Here is a 14,669-nt window from a genome sequence, read left to right as displayed (position 1 = left end):
CCAGGGGTGGGTCCTCAGATAGCAGTGGGAAGACGGGAACCTCCAGTCATCACAACTGCCTTATTGGAGCAAGACCTACTGGGAAGGGATGCTGTGATCACTAGGCCTGTGTTATTTTGATTTCTTTGAATAAAGAGATAACCATACTGACATTGGGTTCTTTATTGTTTGCTTGCTGAACTACACCTCACTCCAGCTCCTGACACATGGGGTGTATGTAATTTGAATACCAACATCTGTGCATGTGTACTACATACCCTTCAACCTTTCTCCAATGAAAATAGGGATGTCCCATTCCATAGTGATAATTTTACTATTTGTACTCCACACATCTGACTGGCTGCCCCAGCCACTCTGGGCAGATTCCAACATATATAAAAACATAATGAACTTTTTTAAAACAAAAACAAAAACAAAACTTCCCTATGCAGAATTGCCTTCAGACGGCTTGAGGGGCGGATAGCTCCATACCCTCCAACATTTCTCCAATGAAAATAGGGACATCCTAAGGAAAAGTGGGACATTCTAGCATCAAATCAGAAACTGGGATGGCTTCTCTAAATCTGGGATGTGCCTGGAAAATAGGGACACTTGGAAGGTCTGGTACTATCATCCGTGAAGATTTACAACACAGAGGACAGGAGAAGCAATAGCAGGAGCTAGAAGGTTTGCCAGGATCTCTATGACTATGAATGGTATGCAACACGAACTGAGAATTCTTCCTCCTTTCTGGAATAGCACCACTTAGGAGTAGTGCATGCCACAGACGGGGGCAGCTGTCAGCCCAAGTCCTTTGTTTGTGGAGGAAATAAAATGTTAAAATGTCACCCCATGGGAAGTGGAAGGAGAGCATGATTGTGCCATGCCAATTATATTATTTCTCAGAGGGATCCATTAAAAACATTTAACCTGGTACACCATAAAGGTATCTTGCCTCAAAAAATAAAAATAAAAAGCTAAAAGATTCTCATTGAATTCCAAGCTACAGAGCTCCTTTCTCAAGGATTTGGAAGAGCAGATATACTGTATCTGCTTCCCATAATGATGAGGAAAGCCTTTTGAAATGTTAAAAATTCACCATGCATGCTCCGCACTTATCTATCTGTGCATAATTCATACACAACTAATAGGGAATAAAATATACAGAAGTAAACAGCTCGAGCAATACTTTCTTTCTTTCTTTCTTTCTTTCTTTCTTTCTTTCCTTCTTTCCTTCTTTCCTTCTTTCCTTCTTTCAAATATCTTGCCCCTTAACGAAAACACCCCCCAAATGCATATAAAGTTAGCAAAAGCACCTTTACATTTTACGATAGATTTAAAATGCATTTTTTTTCCTTTTTTCCTGCCCCCACTAAGGTATAGACATTAACAAGAATGACTACCTACTGGTAATTAGGCTTTTATAGCTGCTCATATATTGCTGTCCCGAGACACATGGCAAAGGCAGAGAAGTTTTATTTGATGCAACAGGCAATCTCTTGGGGAATTCTACCCCCCAATTCATTGTGATACCTTGTAAGGAGAAAGAGGCCCAGTTCCAATGCTTTTTGGGCCAGTATTACTGGGTCCATTGCTTATGATCTGTACAGGAAGCTATATGATGGAGACAGAACAGCAATGGTGTCCTGTGTTGTAAGTTGGTAAGGTAAGTACTTACCTTACTTATGAGGTGGCTGAAGGGTATGTGAAACTGAACATCTTCTTCTATTGAACATCCCTTGGAGGCAGCCTCCCCAGATGACACTTCCTTAAAACCCCATGATGTCCATGGCTAGGCTTTCCTATAAGTGCAGGCACCTAGGGAGGCTGCAGAGTACCAACCGCCAGAGAACTGATTTGTTTGATAAAAGGAAGGATACTCACAAACATTTCTCAGACACCAGAAAAGCAACAGACACACACCCACTCTGTGGAATGCCCTCCCATCAGATGTCAAAGAGATAAACAACTTCCTGACATTTAGAAGACATCTGAAGGCAGCCCTGTTCAGGGAAGTTTTTAATGTGTGACATTTTAATGTATTTTTAATCTTTCTTGGAAGCCACCCAGAGTGGCTGGTGAAACCCAGCTAGATGGGCAGGGTACAAATAATAAATTACTATTACTATTACTATTACTATTACTATTACTATTACTATTACTATTACACACACACACACACACACAAACTCACTCACATCCCACCTAAGAATCATCCGCTTCTTCTTTTTTCTTTTTGGTGATGATTTTCAAATACATTTTTGACTAACGGATGGAGGATGATGGTTGCAGTGAACCAGGAGAAATTTGTGGCATGGAGCTAGTTCAGATCACCTTACCAGGTGAGCTTTGAGTAGTCATATGTCAGGAGCTGGACTGAGGAGGAATGGTGGGGACCGCTGCCCTTCTCCTGAACCTCCCCAAGAACAGGAGGACAGTATAGATTTAGAACAGTGGTTTGCAGAAGGGCATAGTTTAGAGGCCGCAGAGGGGAGAAGCAGGGAATTATTGGAAGAGGAACAGCAGGAAGAAGAAGAAGAAGAAGAAGAAGAAGAAGAAGAAGAAGAAGAAGAAGAAGAAGAAGAACAACAACAACAACAACAACAACAACAACCAGGGGAGAGACAGCTGACAGACTCAGTGTCTTTGGAAAGCATTCCTGACCCGCCCCCCTTCTCCCAGGACCAGACGGGCATTGAGGGTAGTAAAACAGAGAGCTCAGCAGATCAGACCAGTGGCCCATCTATCCTGTTCTCACAGGGGCCAACCAGATGGCTGTTGGAAACCTGCAAACACAACACAAACACAAGAGCACTCTCCTTGCCTATGGCATTCAGCAGCTGGCTCTCATGGCTGGTCACTATCTCTCATCCTCTCATCACATCATACTTAGGGAAGCAAGTCTATTTTACTTAAAAACTGTTGATTTTATCTATATTTTGATAATGTTAGTATGTCTTATCATTTTTAAAGTCCTGCTTTTATTTTGTTTATTTTTTATTTATACTTTTCAAGTTTGTACATATCAATAATTTTATACATATCACTTATTTCTTTCTGCGGTTCCTTAAATTTGTTTTTAATATCTTCTGCAAATCCGAATTAAGTTAATTTACTCATTTATTCATCTACCGTATTTTTCGCTCTATAAGACGCACCGGATCACAAGACGCACCTAGTTTTTAGAGGAGGAAAACAAGGAAAAAAATATTCTGAATCCCAGAAGCCAGAACAGCAAGAGGGATTGATCCCTCTTGCTGTTCTGGCTTCTGGGATAGCTGCGCACCCTGTATTTGCCCCATAAGACGCACACACATTTCCCCTTACTTTTTAGGAGGGAAAAAGTGAGTCTTATAGAGCAAAAAATATGGTACTTTAAATATACACTCTTATAAAACTGCAGGTTATTACAATAATCCTGCCAATGTTCTTATCTGTTTATAATTTATCTGTAAATATTCAATAAACCATCTCCATTCTTTTGTAAAAAAATTCTTATCTTGATTCCTTATTCTTCCAGTAAGTTTTGCCATTTCTGCATATTCCATAAGTTTCTGTATCCATTCTTCCTTTGCTGGGACTTCTGCTTCTTTCCATTTTGGGGCAAGTAACATTCATGGCGCTGTAGTAGCATACATGAATATGCTTCTATACATTTTTGGTAGTTCTGTCCCTATAATTCCCAAAAGAAAACCAATTTAAAAAACAGCAATTAAAAACACGACTATATTTCCTTTTTTTGCATTTTATGTAAACTAGATAGATCAATAGATAGACAGACAGATGATAGATAGATGATAAATAGGCAGATGTAGATAGATAGATCATAGAGATAGATAGATTTAGATAGATAGATGATAGATGATAGATAGATGATAGATAGATAGATGATGATAGATAGATAGATAGATAGATAGATAGATAGATAGATAGATAGATAGATGATAGATAGATAGATAGATGATGATAGATAGATGATAGATAGATAGATAGATAGATAGATGATAGATATAGATAGATGATAGATGATAGATAGATAGATAGATAGATGATAGATATAGATAGATGATAGATGATAGATAGATAGATAGATAGATAGATGATAGAGATGATAGATAGATAGATAGATAGATAGATAGAGATAGATAGATAGATAGATAGATAGATAGATAGATAGATATAGATATAGATATAGATAGATGATAGATAAAAAGATGATAGATATAGATGATAGATAGATAGATAGATGATAGATGATTGATAGATAGATAGATATAGATAGATAGATAGATAGACAGACAGACAGACAGATAGATAGATAGATAGATAGATGAGAGATATAGATGATAGATAGATAGATAGATGATAGATAGATAGATAGATAGATAGATAGAAAGAAAGATAGATAGATAGATAGATAGATAGACAGACAGATAGATAGATAGCTATAGATGATAGATAGCTATAGATAGATAGGTGATAGATACAGACAGATAGATATTAAGTGGTACATAAATTTTGATGAATAAATAAAATAAATCCTAACATACTTCACAGGGTTGTTGGGCAGCAAAGGCCATTCTCAGATTCTTCAAGGAAGGGCAGGATAACAACATATTTGTAATATATGCTGAATAGTAACAAATGTTCTAATAAGATTAAAGCTATAAAAAGTTTTTTTATTATTATTTTAAAAACCCCACACAATATAAAAACTAAGCTAAAACCAGCAGCAGCACAATATTAAAAAAGCAGAGCAAAAAGCACTAAAACATCTCAAGATTAAAAGCTTTATTTCTCCATGACATCTGAGTCAGGAGACTCAGCGCAATTCCTGGACTGGTGCCTGGCTGCAGCTGGGTGATAGGAAGAAACTGAACTCGAATCCTGGCAAGACAGAGGCTCCTGTGTTCAAGAAGAACTCCATCACCTTCTTTGGATGCAGTTGTGCTACCTCTGAAGAAGCAGGAGATCCACATTTGGGATCCAGTTTTTCCCCTAGAGGTCCAGGTGACTAAGCCGTGGTCATCCCTGGGGCAGGTTAGCTTGGGCACAGTACAGTGGTACCTCGGGTTACATACACTTCAGGTTACATACACTTCAGGTTACATACGCTTCAGGTTACAGATTCTGCTAACCCAGAAATATTACCTTGGGTTAAGAATTTTGCTTCAGGATGAGAACAGAAATCGTACAGCGGCGGTGCAGCAGCAGGAGGCCCCATTAGCTAAAGTGGTGCTTCAGGTTAAGAACAGTTTCAGGTTAAGAACAGACATCCGGGACGAATTAAGTTCTTAACCTGAGGTACCACTGTAGTCCGCACACTGGTAACTTCCAGACTGACTTCATGTAATGCAGTCTACATGGTACTGTTCTTGTAAAAGGCCAAAAAAAGGAAAGAACCCCTGGACAGTGATGGCGCTCATCCCACTTTCAGGCTGAAGGAGCTGGTGTTTGTCCACAGACAGCTTTCTGGGTCATGTGGACAGCATGACTAAACCGCTACTGGCGCAATGGAACACCATGGCAGAAACCAGAGTGTATGGAAACTCCATTTACCTTCTCGCCGGAGCAGTGCTTATTTATCTACTTGCACTTTGACGTACTTTCGAACTGCTAGGTTGGCAGGAGCTGGGACAGAGCAACGGGAGCTCACTTCATCACTAGGATTCGAACCACCAACCTTCTGATCGGCAAGCCCAAGAGGCTCAGTGGTTTAGACCACAGCGCCACCTGCATCCCAGTGAAGGAGTAAGACCCTGTCAGCATATGACTCCATGCTCAAAACTCTGAACTTGTCTCTAGGCCAGGTTTAAGGTTTTGCCATTTGAACGTAAAGGGTCTGGGTAGATAGATCTCGAATCAGCTATAGCACCCCAAAGCCAGAGCAGTTTGGAGGCAGCCTAAAAGGTTGCAAAGGTGCACATTTTAGAGAAAATCCCTAAGCATCCCAAAGTGGCCACAGAATGCTGCCTGACTGTTTGGGAGAAAAACTGGGAAAATGGGGAGAAGGTGGGTGGAATGGTATACTAGAAGATAAAAATGGCTGGTGGCTGGTCACAAATTTGAACAGTGGCATTGATCACTGCCACATTTTGTTCCTCACCTCACTTGTTTGGTTTATATATATGTGAGCAGCTATCATACCTTGTTAAAGGTAAAGGTAAAGGGACCCCTGACCGTTAAGTCCAGTCGTGGCCGACTCTGGGGTTGCGGCGCTCATCTCGCTTTACTGGCCGAGGGAGCCGGCGTACAGCTTCTGGGTCATGTGGCCAGCATGACTAAGCCACTTCTGGCGAACCAGAGCAGCGCATGGAAATACCGTTTACCTTCCTGCCGGAGCAGCACCTATTTATCTACTTGCACTTTGACGTGCTTTTGAACTGCTAGGTTGGCAGGAGCAGGGACCGAGCAACGGGAGCTCACCCCGTCGCAGGGATTCGAACAGCTGACCTTCTGATCAGCAAGTCCTAGGCTCAGTGGTTTAACCCACATCGCCACCCACGTCCCTTCTATTATACCTTGTTAAGGGTTGGTTTTTTTTAAAAAAAAAAAATCAGAATGCAATTTGCCATGGATCCCAGAAACACTGAACAGAACAAAAGGATTAATGCCTTATGTGGAACTGTTCAGGGTGAGCTGATGGGCACAGTCGCCTTCCATGGGAATGATGTGTGTGTTTGTGGGTGAGTGCAATGAGAGTCTTATTTCTAGACCTCCTGAACTTCTTTACATGTTGGGACCCTTCCAAACTGATAGTGCTACCTTCCCTCATGAAATGGAAATTGCTAATTGTTGAGTTCCATCACCTACTAAACATTCTGGGCCAAATAGCCAGAGGTTTTACTGATCCAAGCATAGTCTTTCTTCTTCTTTAGCCATTACTCGTAGCCAAGTAAGATTGTCTTCCAAAACAGGGTTTTAGCAGTGAATCTGTAAATGACTGTGGAGGTCAATTCTGGATCCACACATCCTTCCACAGTGGGGACCTAGGTTTCCGGGCAGGAGGTGATCATGGTGAGGGTTTGCCAAGTGTGCTTTCCTCTAAGCACATTTCTCCCTTTCGTCCTGAGTTCAAGTGTCTTCAAAGCCCATGGCACCTTTGGTAAAAGCTGTTCTCCAATTGGAGCACTCGCAGGCCAGTGTTTCCCAGTTGTTGGCGTTTATATTACATTTTTTAAGATTTGCCTTGAGAGAGTATTTGAACCTCTTTTGTTGACCACCAGCATTACGCTTTCTATTTTTAAGTTCGGAATAGAATAGTTGCTTTGGAAGACAATAATCAGGCATCTGCACAACATGACCAGTCCAATGAAGTTGATGTTGAAGAATCATTGCTTCCACACCAAGCATAGCACAGCGGAGGTAGCAGGCAAGCATACATATTCTTCTCTCATATCTGGGTTCTCTCCCCGCTTTCAATACTTGATTGCTTACCGAATGCTCTCTTTCGTTGGACTTCCGTTTCATTCTTCTTCGCATAATTTCGTATCTTCTTCTTTATTTTGTGCCGCTTTACAGATTTGATACAGAAAAAGTCCACGCAAGAACGACGAAGGGTGATTTGTCATACAAGCAATTAAGTGGCCTCCTGCTGATATCAAAGCACAGATATATTGGGTTGTTTCCCAGTAAGTCATATTCAGAGTAGTTGCATCAAAATCTACAGACTTAACTAGGGTTGCCATATGTCTGGGAAATCCAGGACATGTCCTCATTTGGGATGCCTACATGCCCATCCGGGGCGATTTTAACAATTCTAAGCAACAATCTGGGTTTGTTGGGGGGGGGGGTTGTTAAAAAAAATGTTTTTGTGGGTGGGTGGCTCAGGTTCAGGCTCAGTCTTGGGCTCAGGCAACCTGGGCTCTGCCTTCGTCTCAAGCTCTGGTGTGGATGGCTTGGGTTCAGCGGCAGTGGCAGCGTACGGCCAGGGTGCAAGGGGGTGATTGCCCCCCAAAAGCATTTTTGTCCAGATTTTTACCTCTGGAAATAAGACGACCTTAATTAGACCTAACACACTTATGCCCATTGTTGTCAGTAGGTCTGCGCTGAGTAAAACTAAGATGTAATCTAGCATCCATTCAGTCGCCAAACGTTTTCTTTATATGTCAAGTGCTAAGGCAAAATGTGAGAGGTTGTGAAGCCTGCGTGGTCCATTAGGGCAAATGGGGCACTGCCCCCCCAATTTCAGCCCACCACTTGCTTACTTGCATCCAGCCCAGGGGGGTCCCTTAGCTTCCTATTTCTTAGCCTGAGAATTACCCCCCCCCCCGGAGGGAGGAAAATGGGAAGAAAATGAGAGTTAGAGAACTAGGCAGAGGGCCTTCTCAGCAGTGGCACCTTCACTGTGGAACACCCTCCCACCTGATGTCAAGGAAATAAACAACTATATGACTTTTAGAAGACATCTGAAGGCAGCCCTGTTTAGGGAAGTTTTTAATGTTTCATATTTTATCCTGTTAATATTATTATTGTTATTATTATTCTGTTGGAAGCTGCCCAGAATGGTTGGGGTATAAATAAATTATTCTTATTCTTATTCTTATTCTTATTAGCCTATCATTGGCTATGACGCCACCTGTTTTCAGTTTCTTATAAATACAACAAACTTCTATCATGCTTCCTTCACCAACCCCCAAAAGAAACAAGGAAACAAGGAGAAGACAAAACAAATACTCATGTGCTTTATATAATAATTATATGACCATTTTAATATAACTTAATTTTAAATATATTTTCTTTTCGATGCCATGTCCATGTTACTTGCTTTCCTGATGCCGTCGCACAGATTTTGTGGACCCTTGTTTCTTTGGATTCAATGGAGCTTAATGGATTAAAGACTGTAGCATTGCTACGCAAATGGAAGCATGTCTACTTAGAAGTAAGGGACGCAGGTGGCTCTGTGGGTTAAACCAGAGAGCCTAGGACTTGCTGATCAGAAGGTCGGCGGTTTGAATCCCCACAATGGGGTGAGATCCCGTTGTTCGGTCCCTGCTCCTGCCAACCTAGCAGTTTGAAAGCAAAAAGTGCAAGTAGATAAATAGGTACCGCTCCAGTGGGAAGGTAAACGGCATTTCTGTGCACTGCTCTGGTTCACCAGAAGCGGCTTAGTCATGCTGGCCCCATGACCCAGAAGCTGTCTGCGGACAAACGCCGGCTCCCTTGGCCAGTAAAGCGAGATGAGCACCGCAACCCCAGAGTCGGTCACGACTGGACCTAATGGTCAGGGGTCCCTTTACCTTTTACTTAGAAGTAAGCCTCATTGAGTTGAATTGGGGTTTACTCCTGGGCAAGCGCAGCCTCAGTCTTGGCTGTATTCACAACAGAGAATGGGAGATTTGTAAGATGTGGCTACAGAGCACAAAACATAAGCATATATGAAACAAAGGAATCTGTCTTTTAAAATAAAGCTTTTTTAAAATGGAGTCTTGGTGTACAGTATTTTCGCATTCCTCCCCCAGCATTTTCAGGCAAATGTTGCATAGAAGGAAAGTGGAAACAAGCCTATATACATTTATGATGCAGATAAAACTATGTTGATGAAAAAAAAAATATCCCTAGCTCGATAGAGCACATATATATTTTTCAGTCTACCAAAGCTTGTGATATATCTGAGATACTGAGCGTTAAAATCCCAGCTTCAACACAGCTAGGATGGATTTGCATGATTAATGGTACAGTTTATACCCACTCACTATTTTTCCAACTGAAAATGTCTCCTATCATTTCCAAGTATGTTTTTCTCCACCAAATGGCAGAGGTCCACTTTTTCAGATGAAATAATATATTCTGATCTTGGATTCACAGCAGCGTCACCATAATCAGGGATGACTTTTGTCTCGGCAGAATATTTGTGATCAGCTACGGTTTTGGAAAGGCAAATTAAAGTCAAATGTGGACAATTACAAAGTCAGTCTGAGATGGTAGGCTGTTGGTGAGCAGAGTGGGGCGTGTCCCCTCTAGAATCATCCATGTGGTGGAAAAATTACCCTGTCCCTGATCATTGATGCAGGCCTCATTGATCATCAATGAGGCCTGCATCAGAAATATACCACGAAACAAGGGTTAGCTAACTTGCGCACATCTCAGTGATTTCCCAACTGTATTATGGGTAATCCAGGGTTCAACAATAATTTATATTAGTTTTCAATTACAATAATCCAATGGTAGTCTCATTATAACAATGCCAAATTATAATACAATTACTAATCCCAGTCATTCAGATGCCAAATGATATAATTTAGGTGGCCTCCTGCATGCTAGAATTGATGGTCTGATGATTTGCTTTGTTTCTGTGTTCCAAAATCTTATTCACCTCAATTACATTCCCGTCAAAATAGCCTATAAACCTATAGGTGAAGCATTCAAGCTATATCCTTATTCCTCCTGTGTGTAAGCATTATTCTGTCCGTGGTGTTCCTTCCTGTCCTTGTAAAATGTTATGTCCAGCTGCTCTCCATCATGCCTTGGGCGGAGCTAATATCCCACTGTTGTTTCAGAAGATTGCTATTGCTCCGTTGGGAAATCCAGGGTTCAAGAGAAGTTCCAGACAACTTCCCCACTACTCCCCCTGTAATGTACAGCTGTAGCTGAGTGCATAGGCTGCATCGTACGAACCCAAGATGTTATGTTGTGGGTGAACATATCAGATGACACAGCGATTCTTCAGACAGCTCTTGTTTATTCACAGGCCAGAACAGGACTGGGCTGAAGGGTTCAGCCAACCTGCTTATACAGTGGTGCCCCACAAGACGAACGCCTCGCAAGACGGAAAACCCGCTAGACGAAAGGGTTTTCCGTTTTGGAGGCGCTTCGAAAAACAAATTTCCCTATGGGCTTGCTTCGCAAGACAAAAATGTCTTGCGAGTTCCTGTGGTTTTTTTCCCCTTTTTCCCCCTTTTCCTAAGCCCTAAGCCGCTTATCAGCTGATCCGCTGATAAGCCGCTTATCAGCTGATCCGCTAAAAGCCGCTAAACCACTAATAGTGCTAATCCGCTAAGCTGTCAATGGGCTTGCTTCGCAAGACGAAAAAACTGCTATACGAAGAGCCTCACGGAACGGATTAATTTCGTCTTGCAAGGCACCACTGTATAGAGCTCAACTACAAAGCAACAGTAACAATTTTCAGTAACTATCCAATCACTGAATGTCACTTTTAATTCCTTATTTGCATACGTGCACCTGAGTGAAAACTATCTACAGTATCCCCCTGCTGGCCCAGGTTGAGAACTTCAGTACAGTGGTGCCCCGCAAGACGAATGCCTCGCAAGACGGAAAACTCGCTAGACGAAAGAGTTTTCCGTTTTGGAGGTGCTTCGCAAAACAAATTTCCTATGGGCTTGCTTCGCAAGACGAAAATGTCTTGCGAGTTCCTGCAGGTTTTTTTTCCTTTCTCCCCCTTTTTCTAAGCTGCTAAGCCGCTTATCCGCTTATCCGCTAAGCCGCTAAGCCGCTAAGCCGCTAAAAGCCGCTAAAAGCCGCTAAACCGCTAATAGCGCTAATCCGCTAAGCCGTCAATGGGCTTGCTTCGCAAGACGAAAAAACCGCTAGATGAAGAGACTCGCGGAATGGATTCTTTTCATCTTGCGAGGCACCACTGTAGATAACACAAGAGATCTAACCCATGCCCGGTGTCAACTGAGCATGCATGCAGGGCTTTGCAACAGGTGCTCAGAGATTCCTCGGGAGACAGATAGATATGCAGAGCATTCTCTCAAGGGGAGAAGTCTGAAAACCACAGGCACATCTCTCATCTTTGCTGAAATATGAACCAACCCATGAGTACTGGTGTCTGCTTTTGAAGATGGAAGCACTTGCTTATACAGACATTCCCACAATCTCTCAACCTTCGTTTCAAGCGCTGATTTGTCTTAATTGGATTGTCTCATTTCATATTTTAATTACAGCTATTTTTATTTTAACATTTTGATTAGATTGCTTTATTTTGTAATTCAATTATGGATGCCTGTCTTTGAAAGTTTGTGTGATTGGTTCTTAGACATATTATTATTATTAGTAGTAGTAGTAGTAGTAGTATTAGCCGCCCATCTGATTGGGTTTCCCCAGGTACTCTGGGCAGCTCCCAACAAAATATTAAAAACTTCCCTGATGTCTTCGGATGTCATCTAAAAGTCAAATAGTTGTTTATCTGTTTGACATCTGATGGGAGGGTGTTTCACAGGTCGGGCACCACTACTGAGAAGGCCCTCTGCCTGGTTCCCTGTAACCTCTCCCCTCGCATTGAGGGAACCACCAAAAGGTGGTTTAGACATTCAATAAGCCTTAATCTTAGTCTTCTGCAGAGAGAAGTTGTAGCCTCTACTTGCTCCTCTGAAGGAAAGGGCAATCTGGTTAAAGAGATCCAGATGGAGATGCTTCTGCGTAGACACGCAGATGGAGGCTAGGGCCATAGCATTCCTCAAAATGGCAGTCCTGCAGGGGTGTGTGTGTTAAATATAGTGATTTGATTCACTGAAATTGTAAATGCTTGTGCGCATTACTATGTGTTTAAATTTGATTGGTTAGTAACTGAATTCTAGAGTGTTCTCTAGTACTTCTCATGTGATTGGCTAACGTTGGTCACATGGGAAGTACCTAGTGAAAAAGAGACTAGATTTTATGTGAAGCAAGATGACTGTGTTTTAGAATCCACTGTGAACACTGCTAAGTTGAAGAGAGTGTTAGAGTGCTTCTTCTCTTGAAAGAAAGATCAAAATTGCAAGAGAATGTAAAAGTGGACATCTCTCATAAGAGCTGCAAGGCATGGCCCAGTTGAAATACAGAAGGCTGGGTGCTGAGCTCTGGAAAGAGAGGGGAGCTGAGTTGTTCAGAAGTTAGAAGAAGAAACTGTAAGCCCGTGCTTGGAGAAGCATGTGACTGTAAATATTATGTTTTAATTCATCTATAAGTTTCTGCAAGCAAAGTTTTTGAATGTTAAAATCAGGACATTGGTTAGATTTCCAAAGAAAGGCATCTACCCTCACTTCAACACGGTGTTACTATTTGATGTAAGTTATAAGCCCACACCTTCTGGATTGACCCAACAATGGTTTACTTCTGGCAGGTGGGCCAGAAGTCAAATGGTTATCCCCAATGCCTATGCCAAACCTCTTACATCTGTAGTCAATAAAGTTGTGGCCTGATTTGACCCACAAATATTGTGTCTTGGCTGTTATTCTCTGGATGGAGAGTCATGCTGTGCTTGTCCTTAGCAGTAGATGCAATTTTAAGAGCTTATACTTATTTCAAGAGCTAAAATCAAGGAAGTTGGAATCAGCCTAATCCAGTTGTACCAAAGGTACGCCATTTCAGAACTACCCTATCAGGTAATGATGAAGCAACTTGCACTTAGCTGAACTGAAAATAATAAAGTAGCAAAAGAATGACTATTGAAGAATCTGCACACATCCATTGAAGAACACTAATTTGCCAAATAATCACAGTGCCATTGAATCCATAAAAAAGCAAAGTTTGCCAGGCACTGCAAGGCTGCTTGCAAATTTGATTTACAGATGTTCTTGTCATTTTAATCATCTGGTTAACAGGATTAGCAACGATCCGTGCTTGTATCGGGGAGGGGGAAAATATCTCTTTGGAATTGTCTTCATGTTGGACATTATCTTATGGAGCTTGGGGAGTAATGTCATTACAGTTATGCTATCGGAAAGAGATTCAGAATGCCTCTGAGTCAGTAGTAAAATGAAATGAAGTCCTCTTGCCTTTTGAGATTATCCCTCTTGGGGAAGAGACAGAATAGAAAAGGGTGGGTGATTGTTACCTGGAGTTGAAAATTGGAATATACTGCTTGGTATCCCTGGGACATAAGAACCGGTCTAGGATGGCTAAAAAGTCACATTTTCTTTTATGACATAGCCCTAGAGCTTCCATTTTGCTTTCCATTTTTGGCTATTCAAGGTTGGAGGTAAAACTGATCTTACCCACAACCTAATCCAGAGAAAGAAAATTATGTGAATTTAAGCGACTCGGCATTGACAGAACTTGATTCTGAAAAGAGCTGCAAGGTAAAAGGAGGTACGTGGTTTTAATCTAATTGAAGTCAGCTGACTCAATTGGCCTACGTTCAAGGACTTCACTAGATCAAAGGGGAAAGTAGTTGCGTGTTGAGGTCCCCAAGCCACCCCTCAAATAACTCACAACACACACATAAATTTTGTTTAAGGTTTTTGGCATAATTTTGGCCACAACTTTATTGAAATACATAAATGTGAGTAGTTGTTTAGGCATTGGTTAAGACTATCTGTCCCCCCGCCTGGGGACAGAACTGACTTCCGGGCACCACCAAAAGCCAGTAAGGGAAAACAATATTGGGGAGAAATGGAGCTGAGCCACAGACCCTCAACTCTCCCCGCATGCTCCCCGAGGCTTGCCGACCCTAGCCCCATTCCAGGGATTCGGACGAAAAGATGGCAAGCCCCTTTCTGCAGCAACCTTGGAGGGGCAGGCACTGCCAATCCTAACCCCTCCTCCAACCAATTGATAACCAATGCCTAACCGCAACCTTACAAGTTGTGACGATTTGCTACGCAGTAGGCAAAAACCAAATGGCACCAGCCAATCAGCCAGATGGACAAAATTCCAACCAGGCCCCTGCCCCAATGGCAGACGACCCCATGACAGGCATAGCAAAGTCAATGCAAAACCCACAAAATTAGGACGGGTGGGCGGGTGAT

The sequence above is a fragment of the Podarcis cretensis genome (assembly GCF_951804945.1).
Source record: "Podarcis cretensis genome assembly, chromosome: 10".
NCBI lineage: Eukaryota > Metazoa > Chordata > Lepidosauria > Squamata > Lacertidae > Podarcis > Podarcis cretensis.
Note: the sequence above shows the minus strand (reverse complement) of the source record.